At 47.7% G+C, this 5,828-nt stretch overlaps 1 non-coding gene across 1 annotated transcript; it reads right to left on the reverse strand.

Moving 5' to 3' along the window:
* Positions 1-220: 220 nt before the first annotated feature.
* Positions 221-295, reverse strand: Trnat-ugu (transfer RNA threonine (anticodon UGU)). Its single transcript has one exon. It is a non-coding gene; the product is annotated as a tRNA-Thr (tRNA).
* Between the last annotated feature and the right edge of the window lie 5,533 nt (positions 296-5,828).

Consider the following 5,828-nt stretch of genomic DNA (forward strand, 5'->3'; position numbering starts at 1 on the left):
AGGGGGGCACTAGTTCCCTCCTGGGATCGGGAGTACAGAAGTCTTACTCATATATTGAGTGGATAATCGTCGGTTGTTTGGGATATAACATGTTTATTGTGTCACCTGTCAGAACAGATATCATCGGCGACCATGCAAATCTCTTAGAATGAAATGATAATTATAAGACCCTGCTGTCGACAGGCGTTGATATATATCAACGGGGACAGTCGAAAATGTGTGCCCCGACCGGGACTCGAACCCGGGATCTCCTGCTTACACGGCAGACGCTCTATCCATCTGAGCCACCGAGGGCACAAAGGATAGTGCGACTGAAGGGATTTACCCATTGCACTCTCCCCGTGAGACCCACATTCCCAACTTAATGTCCACACATTACATTCGTAGTGCCCCTGCCCACTACACTCATTGCTCGCGGCAGACCATCTTACCGAGTCCCGTAAGAGTTCGGGCAATGCGTGTGCATCCAGCACAGAAGAAGAAGGTCATGTCTTAAAGAACAGATACCATCTTCATATAGTTAAGGCTAACCGACCATTGACCTCTTTATTCTGTGCTGGATGCACACGCATCGCCCGAACTCTTAAGGGACTAGGTAAGATTGTCTGCCGCGAGTAATGAGTGTAATGGGCAGGGGCACTGCGAATGTAGTGCGTGGACATTAAGTTGGGAACGTGGGTCTCACGGGGAGCGTACAAGGGATAAATCCCTGCAGTCGCACTATCCTTTGTGCCCTCGGTGGCTCAGATGGATAGATCGTGTCGTCTTGCTTGTCGAGCGAGCAGGTTGTCGTTAACTTCCGCCTGTGCCGCAGGGCCGCTTGTGTCGAAGCTACTCAGTCTTGTTGGTGTATCGGCCTGAGTCACATCGTAGTTGCGTAGCGGAGTTTGTTGTCGTTTTCCTCTTGGCGGCGGTGTTTTCTGCCCGCGCCATTATGTCTGTCAAGTCTTCTAAATCTGTTCCTCGTCGAGCTACTGTTCGTTTCAGTTTTGACAAGAGTGCGCGTCGTGTTCAACCTGGCTCCTTAGAAATTCACGATTGGCTGGCTGATGTTATCCGTGTTACACCTGATCTGATAGATACTACTTACTTTGATTCTGATTTGTATGCATTCTTTGTGAAGTTTTATGATCCCGTTCAAGTAGAACAACTTCTCTCCCGGGTTGGTTCTCAAGTGTTGTTTACACACCGTGATGGTTCTGTTAGTCAAGTCCTCCTTGAAAATGCGGCACTCGATTATACTCCGGTTCGAATTTATAACCTTCCTCCTGAAGTGGACGATTCATTTCTTAAAACAGCGTTGCTTCCGTTTGGAGTAATACGGCATATCCGATGGGAACGCTGGTCAGCACAACATCGCTTCCAGTGTTATAATGGTATCCGGACTGTGGACATGTGCGTTAAAAAGAATATTGCTTACCACTTAACTGTTTGTGGTTTCCGAATCCATGTTACGTATGCAGGGCAAGAAGGAACATGTTTTCTCTGTTCAAAATGGTTCAAATGGCTCTGAGCACTATGAGACTTAACATCTATGGTCATCAGTCCCCTAGAACTTAGAACTACTTAAACCTAACGACATCACACAACACCGTCATCACGAGGCAGAGAAAATCCCTGACCCAGCCGGAAATCGAACCCGGGAACCCGGGCGTGCGAAGCGAGAACGCTACCGCACGACCACGAGCTGCGAACTGTTTTCTTTGTAACGAAAGCGGCCATCTCATGTCTGATTGTCCGCGACGTACTACTGTTCTGAAGTCGTCTTTTCAAAAACGTCTTCTTTTAACGCTAGCAGACATAGTATCTTCGCAGTTAGCTGTCAGTCAGTCTCCAGTTTTAAGCGATGTAGGAGCAACATTACCCCCTACTCCTCGCTAATTTCCACCGTTGCCGGTGCGTACCAGTGCGGCCTCTGTCCACGAGGGGACGACGGCTCCTTCAGCGCAAGTCAAACGCCGGCGGACTGAGGACGGTACATATTTCGAGGACGCCCCACTCCAGTCTCGTTCTTCTGACACGGCGTTGACAGAGGGTGCACCTTCTGGCGGAAATTAGTTGTCTACTGATGTTAATTGTGATTCCAGTATTACCAGAGAGGATGCAGCTGCTTCTGTTGATGTTGAAATGTGCGTTGAATCTGCGTCCCCCACTTCACCCGTCGACGTGACGTTTCCCGTGAGTTCCGTTCTTCCCGCAGAGACGTCACCTGCCGGCCAGTCTTTACAGTGTTCCAGTGCAGCACCACCCCTCCTCCACGCTGAGACGGTAGAGCAACGGGATTCTACGGGTTCTCTTCCTGATGTTCAGGAGATGGCACCCTACACCGGCACTGCATTACCTGTCTCTTCTGTACCTGATGTTGCTGTTGGTCGTGCTGAGTTGTGCTCCCCGATTTCCCATAAGTGCTGTGGCGATGGCTCCTCTATCAAATCGGAGCTTGACGTGCCCCCAACCCCTCCACATCAAGAGTGTATGTTTTCATGGAGTGGTGTGAAACAGCGTTTTCAACCTGCGCGTGCCGCGGCGCGTCGTAAAAAGAAAAACAAGGATTCCTCGGCGTCCGGTGGGGAGGACTAGAATTATACCTTCTTTCCCCCGCCTCCGGACGTTGAGGAGAGACGGACGTGATGTGCTTTTTCCTCAGTGTTGTTTTATCGACCTTACATGTGTTAACGGATGCAGGCGTGTACATTTCTAAGCCTCAAGGTTAATAGGATACGTTCCCAATTATGGCTTGCTGCGTTACGCCAGTTTATTTACGATTCCCAAGCTGACATCGTGTGTTTACAAAAGGTATTATTTGATGTATTTTGTCTTCCTGGATGTTTTATGTTTTTCAATGTCACGCCTGAAAATTCTACCGGTATGGCTTTGCTTTATCGAGATCGAATCCCGCTGACGGACTTCGAAACGCTAGATGATGGTCGCAGTATAGGCTGTAGTTTTTATGACCTCACCTTAATTTTTCTTTGCGCTCCGTCTGGATCCGGGCGTTCATCCGATCGCGCGCGGTTTTATAAGGAAGCTTATGTGAGGGAGAGATTTTAACTTCGTCTTACGCCGAGTAGATCAGACCCCCAATCATACATTTTGTCGTGAACTTATTGATATGGTGACGTCCTTGCACCTCCAGGATGCTTGGGTTAGCAGATATCTTACATTGGTGCGATTTACGTTTTTTACAGCCACTTCAAGTAGCCGATTGGAGCGGTTTTATTTATCTGCCCGAATATGTAGTCAGCTTCTATCGATTGATGTAATTCCTGGCAGTTTCACTGATCACTGTGCTGTTTCAGTGACTTTTAACCGCGTCCCGCAGCGGGTCCATCTTTCGCGCTCTTTATGGAAGCTAAATACTCTACATCTCACAGATCCCTCTCTGGAAGGTAACATCACAGACATATGGCGGCGGACAACCCAGTTTCAGTGGTGTTATTTCTCACTTCTAGAATGGTGGGTGACCTTTGCTAAACCCCGGATTCGAAATACACTCAAGCATTTTAGTGCTGAAAAAGCGGCTGAAATAAGGCGCACTAGGGAATTTTATTATGCAGTCCTTCGCGATCTTTACGATAATGCTCGTGATGCCCCATTGAGGGTCGTCGACGTCCACCGTGTGAAGGCAAATCTCTCCAACTGAAACTTAGGCAAATGGATGGTGTCCGTCTGCGTTCCAAGCCTCGTTCAATCGTACAGGATGAGTTGACCTCTCTATCATATTCTCCGGCTTCACAAGCGATCTCAAAGGACGTGTCTTTCTACCATTCGTTCTCTAGATGGGCGTGAGTGGTCGTCCCAGTCTGATATCATGCGTGAACTTTACCAGTACTATTCCGAGCTTTATGCTGAAGTGGATTCAGACGGTCCACCGTCTTACTTCCCCCATCGCGGTGTGTCAGGGCGTCCTTCAAGGGAGTCCATTATCCATGTCGTTCTACGTGCTGTTTCTGGAACCCTTATTGCGAACTATAGCTGCTCGTTTGGGTGGCTGGTCGCTGCTGGGAGAAAGGTTTACCGTTCATGCATATGCTGATGACGTTATGGTCCTTCTCCGTACCCATGATGATATACCACTGCTGAAGGAAGTTTTGGATGCCTTTTGTCGTCTTACGGGAGCGCAGGTTAATGGCCAGAAATGTCGTTTACTTAGTTTGGGAGGATTTGACGCAGTTGAAATCCCATGGGCTATGAAGGTCACCCGATATCGATCGTTGGGTGTTATAATTGACAGTTGTCCGCTAAAGATGGCTACGATAAACTGAAAGTCTGCCACGGATAAGATTCAGGGTGCAATCATTGAACACGAGCGTCGCTTCCTCTCACTTCTTCATAAGGTTCAGGCCACGGAAACGTATGTGTTAAGTAAGGCTTATTTTATTGCACAAATCTTTCCACTTCCTGCGATGATATACCGCAAGTTGCAAAGTTTAACTGGTATGTTTATCTGCCGCCAATCTGTATTTCGCATGAGTTATGGGGTCATGGCGCGCCCCCGTTGGCAGGGAGGTTTGGGCCTCCCTAACATTCGGGTTAAGGCTTCTGCCTTATTCATCCGTCGCACCGATTTAACATGTCAACGCGCCCTCCAGTTACTTACAGCTCGCCTTTATGACTGTATCCTACCGGCGAGTTTAACACCTCCAGTAGGTATTGGTAGGATTAGTTATAAACTACGGCACGTTAAGGAATTTTTTCTTGAGGTCAGTTATTTAGCGGTAAATATCCTTTCCCTAGCGAATCTCTCCCTAAAAATGCTGTTAAGCCCCTGGACAATTCCTCATAGTATTCCCTCTGTGGAAGTCCTGTCACCAGAAACGAATTGGAAGATTGTTTGGTCTAACATCAGCCTCCCGATTTTCCCGATGGAAGTGGCGTCCTCGTGTTACCAAGTTGTTCATGATATCGTACCTACCAACGTGCGACTTTTTCATATTTCCGTGAAACGGATCGCTGCAATCGTTACCATGAAACTGATACATTATCTCATCGGTTGATCTCCTGCGGTCGTGACCATTGGAGGTGCCTTCGCCGACAACTGACTTTTTTCCTCAGGACGTCGGAGGCGGCTATCTCGGGGGAGATTCTCGTGCGTCCCGATTCAACCTTCTTTCCTCGATCGAAGAACAATGCCATCATGTGGCTTTCTGGACATTATGTCCACTACGTGATGGTGAGTGGATATGTCGCAGATCCGTGTGTCTTTTCCCAATATATGGCCACCGCACATTGGACGTGGCTCAGGATGCCCCGTTATCGTGAATTTTTTTTCTAATATGTTGTATCTTGTTTTTCATCAACAAAGCGTTGGATGCGTTGCCATGCCACCCCTTTTTATATTTTTTTTATTTTTGTGGACACTTCTATGGATTTAGATGTTCCACGATGTAGAAGTGACGGACGAAAGAAGGTGTGGGCACGGTAAAATTAACGCCCCATTCCTTCATATGCATCATTCTGTTTTCACCCTTTTGTTTTTGTCGAAATGACTTCTTTTGTTTTATTTTCATTGCTTGCCTTCAACTCGCATTCGGGAGGAAGACGGTTCAACCCCGTCTCCGGCTATCCTGATTTAGGTTTTCCGTGATTTCCCTAAATCGTTTCAGGCCAATGCCGGGATGGTTCCTTTGAAAGGGCACGGCCGATTTCCTTCCCAATCCTTCCCTAACCCGAGCTTGCGCTCTGTCTCTAATGACCTCGTTGTCGACGGGACGTTAAACACTAACCACCACCACCACTTGCCTTCAATAAGTGCTTTTGGAAAAAAAGAGTGAATATTTTCGTTTTTTGAAGGAATACACTTCCATTTGAGTGTATATTTCGGTGTA

The sequence above is a fragment of the Schistocerca serialis genome, chromosome 7 (assembly GCF_023864345.2).
Source record: "Schistocerca serialis cubense isolate TAMUIC-IGC-003099 chromosome 7, iqSchSeri2.2, whole genome shotgun sequence".
Taxonomy (NCBI): Eukaryota; Metazoa; Arthropoda; class Insecta; order Orthoptera; family Acrididae; genus Schistocerca; species Schistocerca serialis.